Raw genomic sequence first — 14931 nt, 5'->3', positions numbered from 1 at the left:
TGCCATACAGACAGGGCCAACACAGCATCCTTAGGCATGGAGGGGTCAGCTGCAGGTATTGAGGTGAATAATCCTACAAGATGGTTTATAGAAAACATTTGTGAAAAGCTTTTGATTGGAGAGGCTCTGGGGATATCTTGGAAAACTTGGAGTGAAAAAAAGCAGCCACATAACTGGGTTCCTAATATAAATGCCCTCATCTGCATATGCAAATAGGGTTTTCATATAATCACAAAATGGCACCTGTCTAGTAATAATTCTCTTTCATTTTAGTCTCAGCTTCTTGGCTACTTGGAACACAATTAATAAGAAATGGAAGAGCAAGACCTTAGAGGATCCAGTTACAAAGTAAAAAATAAAAAAAATATGTGCTAAGGATATAGACTTGGTATTTCTGACAAATGTCCTCATTTAAGTGGACTTTTCACATGATATGAATAAAAGTTGTGAGTTGTTGACAAAAGTAATTTTTTCTGTTTTATCCACGACATGAAAAATCCCTTTTCTATTTCTGCAGTAAGTCCAAACACCAAGGACTGCAGATGCTCTTTAACCACAAGGAAACAATACAAACATTGAGTAAAGTATACTGTTTTGTTTGTTTGGGGTTTCTTTTTGCAAAGACCAGCTACCTTAAGTGCACATAACAGAGTGAATACAACTCCTTGGTTGCTTCCACTTGGAAGACTGTGGCTATTTATTTCTCTTTAATATTGACTAGTGCTGAAATAAGTAGATCCTAAGGCTTTTTTCTCTAAACTGCTTCCTGCTCTGACAACAGGTGTAAGTCAAGATGTATGAGGGATAAGAGAGCACTCTCCATGGCTATTTCAGTCCTTGATAATGTTGCTGGATTGCCAGAAGAGGATGCTTCTGATGAGGTTACACATGCGAAGATTCTTCCGGCAACCACTCATATTGGTTCCTCACAGCAGAAGTGAAAGCATTCCATTGCAGAAGTTTCAATTGAATTGTACCTATACTCATGTCTCTGAACAAAAAAAGGAAATATCATGTTTCCTTCATGTTTCTGAAGCTAGAACAGGAAGGAAGCACATCCTTGAGCTGAAAGGAATGGAAAGAATACTTCCCCATGTGAAATTACAAGGAGGGAATAAAGACAGTAGCTATCAGCAAAACTAAGCACATATCGTTCATTTGCAAACCCACTTCCTTTCCTCAAGAAAACTGGAAGTGGGTTTTGGGCACAATCTGACAATTAAAACAACCACTATTATCTATTGCTGCTGTGTCACAGAACAGGACTTTTTATCATCATTTCTTTGGAAGATGTTCCATTCTGAATTACATGGGAGTGTGTGCACTTCCCAAGTGACAAGAGGTCCTAAATCTGTTTGCATATGTGAGAACTGAAGCCTGACTTAGATACCACAATCCTGGTCATGTGTAGCAAGGACAGAGATTAGCTGTGATTGCAGCAGTGTAAGCCCTTTGTTAACACAATGACCTGTAAGAAAAGTAGGGACCCCTGCTATTTACATACATGAGAGCATCTTATTAATCTGCTGTGCCCTTTCACATGCAGCTCTTTTAACACACACATTTCAGGCAGATGGGGAATTGCAGTGTATTTTTTTCCCCTCATTTATGCCCCCATAAATTATGGGACAGATTTGATTTTCTCCAGATCTCAAGCCATGGCTATTTACATCTGTAAGAAACCATTGCAGTAGAAGATTATAGTTCTAATGAGAAAGTAGAGATGCCATGAGATGGCAACAAAGGACTGTGGTAGCTCTATGAAATTATTTTATTGAAACAGTGAGATCTGACTGCTCTATAGCTCCACAGTATTATGGCAATTGTGGAGGAAATAGGGATCATTGTCCATTTACTGCTTCCACTTTCCTACCATGAGAAAAATTTTTCATTGATATTATTAATATTTCAGAGGTATGCAAGCTAAACCACAGGTTTTCCTTTTAGACCCTTGTACTCTAGGTGGCTCACACAGCTCTTATCTAAAATCCAGATACTTGGGACCTTGGGAATGCTCCTCTTAGTGTCTTATCTGTATGGTTCCAGCAGGACACAGATAGCAGCTTTCAGCTGCAGTTTGTTGCTTTGGCTGGTGCCTAAAAGCAATGTCTAAAATTAATGTTAGGCCTTTTCTCTTAGGTAAAGATTTTGTTGCATTCTTGTTTGTTGGGCTAAAGATTCAGAGATGGAAATGGTTTCTTAGGAGAGCTCAGAGGTAAAAACTTCTGCTAGGGAAGTTTTCATGAATAAGTGCCTGGATTTCTCAGTACTGCTGACTATCATCAGGAGAAAATATATGCAGAAATATCTAAACTCCCTCTTGGAGCCATTGATGCCTTGTCAAGGCTGACTTGGTAGAGGAGTTAAAGAGGCTAGATGGAGTTAAAGAATAAAGTAGGTATTTATTAGAAGGCCTCAATGGATACACCTTGGGCAGTGCAAGAGCCCAGCCAGGGCTACACCCAAGGTGAACCCAAACTGGTCACAAAATGGACAACCGGGCACACGGTCTCTCACTTTTATGAGTTCTGGCCCATTAGCATATTGGAGCTAATTGTCCAATTACAGCTTTAGGCTATGAAGTCCCATCCTTCTTGTTTTTCTCTCTTCAGCCCACAATGTTTATGCTCTTTGGGCTGAAATTTGGGTCAGTTGTCCTTGGTCCCAAGCTAGAAAAGGAATTGTTTTGTCTAGCTGCTCTGTGAAGAGAGCTTACTATCCCCTAATATGAAACTCAGAACTACACATTAAAGCAGTATAGAATTTGAAAAATATAAAAGCTGAAACTTAAGGCATCATCATAGACAAATATCCATTAGAGCTGGAGAGGAATCCATCACAGCAAAAGAAAATTAGATTCAAATGCTGTCAGTGGATGCCTTAAGTGGACTTAGCTTCTTTACACAAGGCACTGTCAGATTAAGAGACTCATGTTATGGCTGTAGGAAATGGTGAATAATGGCAAAGTGTGAGTTCCCATCAGTCATGGTTTGGATGAGGCTGATAAATTTGCATTTAGTTAACCTATGTTAATGTAACACATGATTGTACCTCTTTTGTAATTTTATATCCTACCACAGGACTGGCAGAAATCAAAAATACATCTGTGTTTCCCAGTAATCTTAATTGCATCAGATTGCATTTAATGTCTCCACTGGCAGAGAGTTTAACTACATTTGTGGCCATATTCCATGAGAATGCCAACATCACTTCAAACCCCACCTAATCAATCCATAATGAAATTTTCTGAAAAAATCTCAGTTTCATTGATCCTTACTTTTTTTAGCCAGGCACAATACTCCTTCCCAGACTGAAGAAATAGAGAGTAAATGACCATTACTGTATTTTCATTTTGGATAGATTAATCAGATTTAATGTCTTCTGTATGGATATATGTACCTGCCCCCAATATTCCAGACAAAATTTAATGGAATAATGATGCCACCTTGGCTATTAATAGAATGAGTTCAGCTGATTAGTCAAGCTTAACCTACTTATTTTGACAAGGTCTTTGAGTTTACTTCTGTTTAAACAAGCACAGAAAGCTTCTAACTGATGTTTATTAAGTATAAACCCATATTTTTTCTGTAATTGCAGTGAAAAGAAATAAATAGCTCAAAGGAGCAAAATAAACATTTTCATTTTAAAGTATACTTTGCAAAGCAGGTGACCCCTGTTTGGTTTGTGTCCTCAGATGCTGTGAAAATATTCAACACATTTAATAACAGGAGACAATCCAGCATCAAATTCCTTTGTTGCAAGTGAGCAAGAAATACTATTTTATATATTTATAGGTAAAAGGATGGGGGTTATTTAGTCTTAAAAATGCAATTTAATGGAAGGATTTGCATTACTACTAGGAAACTATGAGTTGCAACTCTACATAGTAAACTTATTTAAATTCTAGATAGTAAATTCAATTAAATTGATCTTGAAACTGAAAGTCTAAATGTTAGCCCAGGTCAGATGCACAGAAGACATTTAAGAAATCCAGCCCTACTGAATTTACCTACTGAATTAAATGTGCTGGCTAGATACCTTTTTTTCCACCAGTTTCCCTAGGACGGTTTCTCTGCTATATCCCCCTCCCTTGGACAGTGACAGCCAAGGGGACAATTAAGCCTTTAATGGAGGAATGTCACCAAGGCAGGAGAGTTCAGGAGCCCTTTTATTTGGTAATGCATAACAGTGGCTGGCAGAACAACAGTTCCCCTGGAGCTATGGCTCTTAAAAAGCTGCAGATGAGTTCCTGTACAGCTCCTACAGCTGTTCTTCATCTCTCTTGGTCTCATCACCCAATTAGCGAAAGATACATCAAGTCATGCTTCCCCTTGTGTGTTTGCACCTATGCCTGGATCCTCAGAGCTAGTACCTTGGCTGTGTAGGCTGAGTAGGTTGCGCAGGGTTGGGTGGACAGGGGAGACACCTGGCTGGTGCACATCAGTGCCTAACATCAATCTGGAAACACAGCACAGCCTGAACACAGAATGTGGAAGTGAAGACAGCTCTGATGACTTACACATTGCCTAAGCATCCTCATCTGAATGAAACCATTAGTTATGAGTCTGAAAGACACACAGCTCCTTAATGATCTCTTTCAGCCACAGCTGTGAACTGTCAGACTGAATCTTACCTGTCCTGGCTTGTAGTGACAACCAGGCCTGCGAGGTGGCACAGAGGAGCAGGGGGTGGCACTGACCAGCTTTCAGGTCAGGTGGTACGGGGAGGAGGGCAGAGGAGGAGATGTCTGTGCAATCACCCACAGGCAGCCCAGCTCCTGGGAGAAGCTTGCTGAAGGCAGTTTCTAACATCTGGATCAAGAAACAGCTGTGATTTGCTGATCTACATAATTGAGATGTCTCCCTGGAACTGTCTCCAGAGGAAACTCAGCATCTAAGCAAGTAAGACAACCAGGAAGGATGTGGTGTTGAGATATATGGAAGTCAGGTCTCCCATCTCTCTGTCCATGTGCTAAACATCTTTCTCATCTTTCTTGGGTACCCTGCTTCTTCACAGGGGATTTATAGCAGGCAGTGTGAGTGCTGCAGCCTCGTGGCATCACCATGTGGAAGCTGCTAGCTCATGACCAGTCCTGTGTCTCTGGTTCTGGTATTTGAGCTGATGGACATGCATCCGTTTGTCTGTCACTGCAGTGTTCTTGCCCAGGAAGCATTTCAGATTCGATGTCCAGTCTCTGTCTTCAAACACCAAGCTTGCCCTTTGGACTCTATTCCAGTCCAGCAGTGTGAGGATATTATATTTAGGCTATTTTTTTGTTATTTTGACCTCTTTTTGGTACCCCACACTGTTCTGTTCTCTGCTTGGCTCTCAGCCCCGGTGGCGATGCTCCAGAATTTCTCTCCACACTCCTATATCAAATGCTTAATAGCCCCTGCTGAGCCTGTTCTTGAAAAAACCTGTTCCCCCTTCCTCTAATCAATATCTATTTTCTGTGAAACTCCATGGGAATGCTTGTGAATTCCTGATAAATGTTTCTCCCCTCCCAAATATTACTTTGGGGAAAGGAGAGACAGAGGAGGCAGGGATAAGCAGAAAAATGAGAAATGATAATGGAAATATTTTACATTCCTCCAAATGCCTGAAACTGTGCCTATCATTTCACAATTAAAAGTGAGATTCAGCTGTTTTTCCCCAGAGTGTTGTGAAATGACAGGCAGCATTTTTGTAGTTTAGAGAATTCTAAGACATTTCTAAAATATACCATATAAAAAAAGGCAGCCTTCACTGGATTTTTTTTTTGCCAAGATAATTTTCATCTTCATGTGCCAAAGTTATAACTTTTCAGGAAAATGCAACAATTACAAATAATAGAATTGAAAACAAATGCAAATAAAGCATAACTCACAAACAAGCAGGGGAAAAAGTCCCTGTTTTATGAAAACAGGTTGTTTTATCAGCCACAAGTAAATTTTCCAGGTTAGTCATCTCTCCCAAACACACACAGTCCTGACCTGCTACCACATTTTTTGCTCACATGTACATAATTAGTGTTTCATGTTTTCTAATGCTTCTCTATCACACCCAGTGTCCAGGAATGTAGTCTCCTCTGCCTGACAGTGCTTGAGGCTGAGCCAGACCGTGGGCTCTCACGTGTGCTCTGCAAGAGGTCTTTGTTATCAAGCCTGGCTAACCATCTACCTCCCTAATTTAATATACCCACTTTGAGAAAACACACCCTAATCTTTATACTCTTTAAAATGTTTGGTCTCGTGTGGGAATTTTGAATTGCCGAGTAGAACAGGGTTACCTGTCTCAAATTACCTTTGCCTCATAAAGTCCTGAGCTTTTATATTCCACAGATGGAAGGTGTAGAAGGCAAATCTACCCACAAAGACACAAAACCACCATATGCAAATCTGTCTTACTCTGACTATAGATAAAGGCAATAATAATGCCAAGCTGAAAAGGTGTGTTATTGTAACTTGTACAAAGTGAAATATTCCTTATTACCCAACTAACATTCCTAAATATCTCATTATATAAGTGAGGTTGTTTTATTCTTATATCTTATTCTGGCACACAGATAGCTGCTTAATAAACACCTGTCTTAAGACAATGATGACTTCCATTTATCTGCAAAGACGCATCAATCTCTCAATGGTTCTATATCACTGCATAAAGAAGAACAGGAAAATCACTGCTCAGTATTTAACAAAAAGCCCAACATTTTAACTATGATCACCTCTCTGCCATGAGAGATGTAGGCATATTTAACTTTGGGATTTAGGGTAAAAGTGCACAGTTAATTGCTCCTAGCACTCTGCCGTGTCTTAGGTCTAAAGCTAAGAGCTTTCACAGTGAAACCTGCAGAAGCTCTGGCTTAAAACTGCAGAAAAATATTACTGCTATGAACTAGATCCTTAGGGCTATACCAGATGTGCTTCTGGACTAAAGCATAAGTCTTTTTTCATTTAGAACACTTTAAATTATGTGGGCTGAAGTAGGTTTCATTTTGGGAAATGGACAAACAGTGGTGAAACAGCTTTTCTCCAGTGGCTGAATCCTGTCGGGTCCTATAGTCCATCCTAAATTTTTGCCCCATAAGTAACTATAAATACTTTTAACTTCAGCAGGCCTTTCATACAGAAAGCTGAGAAGACTATCTCCTGCTGGTATCTGTAGCTAATTGAGCTTTCACACATTAAATTTCTGTGAGGATGCTGTTACTAGTCCTTTCTGAATAGCTCTGCTTGTGGTCATTTAGGTGTATGTATTTACTGCAAGCTGAGCCACATTCTTTTTGGACCCCTGTTGACTCAGGCATAGTCTGTACATTGAGTTGAAGTCTTGTTCATGCAGAGTGAAGTCAATACAAGTATTTCCAGGGGCTCAGATGGGCTTTGATGGGCTCTAGCCCAGGACAAGAGTTTACAACATTTGGAGCCAGAAAAAACTGAGTGAGGTCATCTGGTCTGGTCTCTAGCTAACCACAGGATATGCAAGTTTAATCCAGCTATGACAGTATTGAAATAACATTTTTTTTTTGCCTTAGGAGATTAGAAAGCATGTGCCATGGAGCTGAGAAATGGAGGTGCCTCTGCAAGAGTGTGGCACCCTGGCTGCTGGGACTTGCTCAGGAGAGAAGCTCCCAGATGACTCCAGCTCCATTGACAGCCACTGAGTCACTGTGCAGCACAGTACTCCCTTCCTTCCCAAATCCTGAAGGAAGCCCAGAATTGTAAAACAGCACCAGGAAATTTAATCAATGATGTTTCCTATCAAACTCATGAACAAAGGCGGTAAGCACAAGTCAGACTGACATACTATAGGGCTAGAAAAGACTGCAAATACCAGCCAGCTTAATCCTCTCATGATGTGTGTGTATGTATAGTGCAGTATTGAAAAGAAATATGGTTGTACTAGGTTAAATCAGAAATATGTCCAGCCAAGTAGTACTTCCAAAAGCAGCAGATGCTTACAAGAGATACAAAAAGCAGAGCAATACAAAATCATCTGTCTCATAATCAATGGTTTAGGAATCTTTTGGGCTGGAGGCTGGATGTGGACCAGGATGCTGCAATACACTGGTGGAGGTGTCTCTTCTCCAGGAACTGTGCAACTTAATTTTTTTTAACTCCTTGAGTTTACTCTCAGAATCTGGATTAATCCCCTTCTTCTTTTAATATGTTTAACTCCATCACAAAAACTCTATGTGAGGGTAAATCCACTCCCTTCTCATAAGCTGTCTCAATATTCTCCTCACAGCCAGAAGGAAATGTCTTATTTCAAGCCTGGGTTTTTCCAACCCTAACTTCCTAGTGCTAGATCTTATCATGCCTTTGTCAGTACACTTGAAACTGAGGTTGGAAAAGAGATTTTCCTCCTTTCCTTCCTCTGTTGTACTGTATTCATTTTTAAGTAACAGCCATGCAGATTTTTAAAATCCTGATCCACTGGACCACTTAATCACATGATTTACTTAAGCACAGAAATAATCCCATTGACTTCCATGGGACTGCTCTCAGGTTAAAAGTTAAATGCATGGTTAAGTGCTTTGCTTGAATAGTATTTAAGTTGTTTCTAATTTCTCCTTTACTTTCTTTTCTTGCTCATGCTACTTGATCTGCACGGTGTTGGAAACACAGTGTTTCCAGTAAATTATTCAGTATGGGATCACATAGGTTACAACACAGCATTTCCATGGCAGCTTTTGTCTAGCACTGAAGGAATTCTGACTGATGGATACCAAGGGCTTCTCTTGATGTTATTTTCTCTGAGGATGTAATGCTCTTCATTCCCGCTAATTCCCTCTGCTGCCTAGTTTATTTGTTCAGCAGTGCCCTAAACAAGAAAGGTTTCCTTCAAACAATAGGCTGCTTTGCACTCTGCGTGTGTGTGGTTTACTGAATCCAGACCTAGTGAAAATGCACTGGTCTTCAGCTGGTATGAATCAGAGCTGTCTGCAGAGACAAGGGAGCTTTGCTTATTTACATCAGCTAACAATCTGACCTGTTGTCTACTGTTTTAATATTATAAATGTGTCTATGTGTGCAGTTAAATACGCCCAGGCAGAGGAACAGGACTTCAAACATCTGCTCTTGGAATATGAGATACAATATTGGAGGCACAAGGGCAAAGGCTGAAATGAAAGTTCGTTTCTTCCTGAGGTCAGGTGTGGAAATGCATAATGTGGTATTGTCCCCCAGTACAAAATACTTCTGAATAATATTTGCAACATAACTATGCCTGTTCCATGGACATTTGAGAGTTTTCTAGCACCTAAGGTTTTTTAAATGCAACTGCATTATTGATTAATTTTAGTAATAGTCACTGACCATTCTTGTGCCCTGCATACACATGACCAGGGGTTCTGTCTGCTTTTGCCAACATTGTGAAGCAGCCATTCCAGATCAGTCAGGCTTGGAAGGTAAGTATTACCCAGCTCATAGTTTCAATTATTTTCTGAAGATTTCTGTATCTGGTCTGTTGATGAGATTCAGGACCAAGCCCCTGCTATAATGTAAGAATACACAGTGAGATTACTCCTTAAAATAGAGTACTACCGCAATACTCCAGATTTGCCTAGCCCAAATATCTTTCCTAGCAGGTGAAATTTCATGGATTTCTTCATTTGGAGAGAACATTTGTCCATTGTTCTAAATATTCCCAATGAGCCTATCTTCTAGGATTTTTTAAAACATACTTTGCAGGAACAAAATAAAAACATAAGGAATAAGGAACAAGGAATCCCTACAAACCACTGCCCACAAAGTAGGATTTGTGATAGTGGGCTGGACACTATAATGTAGCTGACCCAAAACATAAGTGAAAATCTAGCATGACTTTGAAGTGTTAAGAGGTTAATGCTAAGTATATTACTGTGCTCTGTAGGAGTTTGCCTTCATCTTTTATGAGTTTAACACTTTAATTGAAGTTTTCAGAAAGATGATGATTTAAACGTGGTGGCTGCCGTCTCAGCTGACTGCAAGTTGTGCTAGAAAATTGCAGACTGGATTTTTTACAACTTTAAATAATTTCTATATTTGTTGTGACAAAAGTATGAATGATCAGACTCTGCCAGCTTGCGTGCATGAGAGATGTTGCACAAATCCATATTCAGCAGGATGTCCAAATCTCCCATTTTGACCTGTATTGTACATGTCACAGAATCATAGAATCACAGAATGGTTTGGGTTGGAAGGGACCCTATAACATCACCTAACTGAACCTCCCTGTGACAGGTAGGGCATATCTTCCTATAGATCAGGTTGCTTCCTGCTAGCTGAGGTGCACATACTCCCTGTGCACAGACAAATCTGGACTGGTGAATTCGACAACTCTTTTCTTGGTGTTTAGCATTTCACCGTACCTGAAAATGTACTGAAGTGTGGGCAAGTCCCCCCATCTTTCCCAGAACGGCTTCATACCAGAGCCAAAGGAAATATGAGGAGCAATAAGAGATTTCAAGAGTTATCCTGTTCTGCCACATGTGTGTCTTCATGGAATTCCTACATTATTTTTGCATGCAATAATTTGGCTGTTGGTAGAGGACATGGATATGAATTCATATACTTCCAATTGGAAACATTACTCTTGTCTGTGTCTCCCATGACATTTTTTACTTTGTGGTCTTTCCTATTTCACCTTCCTCTTCCTTTCTGCCTTTTTACTTCATTCATAATTCTCATTTGCTCTGAACTCAATTTTTCTTTTTTTCTTTATTTTTTTAAATTCTCCTCCCATTTCTCAGGTCTGTGTAACTATTGGGGGTTTTTTTCATAGTGCTTTAAACAGCTTTGAGTATTGAGGCAGATGCACAGGGCAGGGTACCAGTTATATAAAAGGACAGCTGTAAAAACATGTGCAACAGCAATTAAGCAAGAACTCTTAGAAGCATGAGGTCATTAATCGTAATTGCAATAAGAGTCTTCTTAGAAATTGTCCTTAATATTTGAAATTGAGAAAATGTCAGCTTCAGGCAGCATTTCAGCTTTGCTGGAATCCACTTCTGTGCTACTGCAAGCAAGGGGACTGAGTGTGTCTGATTATCAACTACATGAGGAAGCTTTACATTCAGACATCCTTCTTTGGGCTTGCTGTTCCATAGGCACTGGAGCATGGTCCACTTTAAATGCAGCAGAAAAAGCTACCAGGCAGAGGGTTATTCCCCAACAAAGCCATTTCCAGTTTCTTCATTGATTGGAGGCCCTGTCCTGAGTGCCTCCAATCCCTCTCCAGCAGGTTAGTGTAGCCACCATCTTCAGGAGTTGTTCTGCACCTCACAAACTGGTGACTCAGTCCTCCCAGTTTCAATAAATTCTGGAGTTGTGTTCAATAATCAGTCACTCTTTTAACTAGGTGATACAAGCTGAATGACAAAAATATGCTTAAGCAAACCAGATGAACACACAGAAGGAACCCTGTTCCTTTCAGTTGCAGGCTGAAAGCTGATATATTACATGTCTGCATGCAATAAAACCTTTTTGTTTTAAAGTTCCTAGGGAAGCTTGAAACTAAACCCTTGCAAAACATCTGGTTCAAAACTTCAGAATTTTAATATTAAATGCTTCCTGAAATCTGTTTGTGTAACTGAGCTGCGCAGGTTTGCTTCATAGCTTTCTAATAAATTGTTTCTAGCTCATTTTGTTATCCTTGCAGTGACTTTGATATCTCCTGCTGATAATATAACATCAGTAATGGTGCTTCTCCAAGTTTAATAGTTAGCTGACATCCTCAGCACAAATTCTGAAGACAACTGCAAAGTTTTTAGCTTTCACCTTCATATTGTCTTTCATTCAACCTAAGGTTTTAACTTTCTGCTTCGTAAAGTGAATTAAATTTTTGTTACAGTTTTGTCTTCCCACTCATAGTCTCCAGTATCACCACAAATCCTTTCTGCAATGCCTCTGGACAAGGTGGGAAAAAACTTTGCATGGCCCTGTGAAACAACAGTTGTCATTTTACTGCTGGGATTGGTATTCAGAACTTTGTGTCAAAGCCCTGAAGGGCTTGGAAAACAAAAATTTCAGCAGTGAAGTGGAAGATTTTTTTTTCCCCACCGAATTATCATCCTTATGATCCAAGGATAGGCGAGTGAAAGGAAATCAGAAAAGGCTCATGCACTTTAAAGCATGCTAAGCCTTGTGAAGTTGGTCTTGCTGACCCCAAAAGCTGTAGCTCAGTAATTCCAGCTAAAGCCACATTAACTCTCAGTGTGATGCTCCAAGTTTCACGGGCTGATTTCTGCCTTTTGCTGGTTTCACGTTTGTGCTGAGCACAGCGCAGCGTCCTGACCTGGCACTGCCTGACCCTGCTCCAGACAGGGAAACTGTGTCAGCCTGACTCTGAGCTTCAGGGCTTGTGAACTTTGGGATCCTGTCCTGCCAACACAGCTGTGCTGCTCTGGGGGCCTGAGCTGGTATTTTTGCAGGATGTGTAGCTTAGACTGACTGTAGCTGTTCAGCTTAATGCAGCCTCAGCTCCTCTGTCTGAGGCCTTCCAGCATGACTGAGAGCGCCTCAGGAACGTGCCTCTCCCTCTGGGCTAAAGAGGGAGCCTTGGTTCCTTACTTCAGGCAACCAGGTAGAGCTCAAAGACTGAATACAGAACCTCAGGAGGCCTTTGAGAGCCTTTGAAATACAGGAGAAAGCAGAAGCCACTCAGGGGCTCATGAAGAATTGGGAAGAATCAAAACAAAACAAAGCAAAACAAACTGTTACAGCACAAAAGTTCAATTATATACCCTTAAAACCCTTACCAACTTTTAGCAAAGCTTTGTGCATGCCTTAGATTAGCCATGTAATTACACCACAAACCCCCACAAGGATTTAATTTCAATTGAAAGCAGTAGAATTAATAGTGTGCTTACAAATAAAGCTAATTAAGATTTTGTAGAGCTAGGGACCATTTCATGCAAATACCACGAGATTTAATGTCAGTATATAGCACTTTCCATGACTCATAGAGTCTATAAATATGATTAGGTATTTTCAGCCTGATCATTATATGCCTGGCCTAGCTCAGAAAGAAATGCTTAGGAAATGTGTAGCATAGTAGGAAACAACGCTTACAAACAGAAAATAATTGTGTAAATATCTAACTGGAACAAAGTCCTATAGCTGATGTACAACACAGGAAATTCCATTTCAACATATTTCTTGATGCTTAATCCTGCCAGGTGGAATGGATCAACAAAAAGGGACAAGTCACAGTACATGGTGAAAAAATGTTACACATTTGTGGAGGTCATCCAACGGGACCCAAGAAAAATCCACAAAGCAGCTACAACTCTCATTGCTCAAGTTCAGCTTGGTTCAAGCTCAATGTCTATATATCTTGTTACAATTATTTACTTTTCAATTTATCAGTTTCTTGCAAAAAAAAAAAATCTATTGTAACTGAAACTCCTTTTCAAGCTATTTTCCATTTCTTTTTCAATGGACAAATATTATTTCAATTAAAATAGAGTAGTAGTGGAATAACAGGGGTAGGGATTTGGAGTAGGAAAAAAGACACTTTCTACAATTAGCTCCCAACAGCTTCTTAAGACTGTCTCTAGTATGATTCAATATTAGAAGAGTACCTTATTAATTTCAGCAGCATTGAATCATCTGCTTGTATAAGAGTGGAATAAATTGAAAATGTCATCACAATGTCATGACATGACACACTATACTATAGCTGATCAAAGCACTCAAATTCAGAGGAAAATAAAATATTAAGAGGAAACTGCTGAACATGGCAGCTGAGCTGAAAAATGGAGATCTCCATAATAGGTCCCTGCAAATCAGATTCAGAAAGTTAAAAGAAAAGAGAGTGGATATTTCACATGAAACCTGAAGGTATTATTGATGAGATTTTTGTTTAATTAAATTCAAAACAGAAATGAGAGAGGAAAAACTTTTCAGAGTAAGCACGAGTAAGAGCTGCCTTTCAAGAATAGGGCGCTGGTTTCTTAAGTGCACTTTTAAGGTTAAGTTTAAGCCTAAGATGAAATTTAACAGACATACTAGCTCCATCAATTAAATTCAACAGACATACTAGCTCCATCAATTTTGTCCTTGGGTTCCTTACACTTCCACTTTCAGCCATTAGATATATATGAAAGAACATGAGAGCAAAGAACTAGGATTTTGTGTTTTTGTAAAAAGATATACATAGATACAGTAGTGCCTCTTTCCATGTGGTTACATAATGGTTACAATAAAGTATGAGGAGTAGCACCTAAGATGATGCAAGACACTTTGCAATGTTCAAAATCAACTGAATTGAGAACAGGAGCTCAACACACACCAGGACTCTCTGCCTCAGCATCAGCTTGAGGACTGGCTTTGCAAGGTGCAAGTGTGTGTTTGACCAGAGACTCCCCAGGAGACCTTCAGAAGGCAGACAATTCTGGGAGTAAGCTTTTGATTTTATATATGCATTTATAAATGCATTCTCCAGCCCCTTGCCCTGGGGCAGGAGTGCAGCTCTCCCTCCCCACAGGGCTGAGGCCACCTGCTTTCCCACAAATTCCTGTGAGCTATGAGTGATGTGTTGAAACCACCCTTTTTAATCTAGGTTGAGTGAAGCTTTCTCTATACAGAGATTGAGAAAGACCAGAAAATGAATGCCGCTAGTAAATGAATATTAGCAAAGAGAAACGCCAAAAATTACTGGAGAAACACTTGCAGTGAAAGATTAAAGTCTTTGTAAGGATTCATTATACATGTAGGCTAGCAGCACGTTTCACAAGTAATAGATTGTCTTCCTTTGTGCAAATGCATTTTCCAGTTTCACTCTCTCCTGAGCTGAGTGTGAGGTTCAGAGTGGGAGAGACAGGGGGGAGAGCCCCTTCTGCTTCAGCCCAAGATCCAGGGATCCTTTACAGTCACAAGGTCTGCAAGGGTGCCTGCTTAGTTTTGCAACAGAAGAGAACTTGAACTGTGATGAGTCTTGGTCAAGGAGTAAGCAGAAACTCAATGAGAC

This window comes from Zonotrichia albicollis, chromosome 1 (genome assembly GCF_047830755.1).
Source record: "Zonotrichia albicollis isolate bZonAlb1 chromosome 1, bZonAlb1.hap1, whole genome shotgun sequence".
Taxonomy (NCBI): Eukaryota; Metazoa; Chordata; class Aves; order Passeriformes; family Passerellidae; genus Zonotrichia; species Zonotrichia albicollis.
This window is presented reverse-complemented; position numbering follows the sequence as displayed.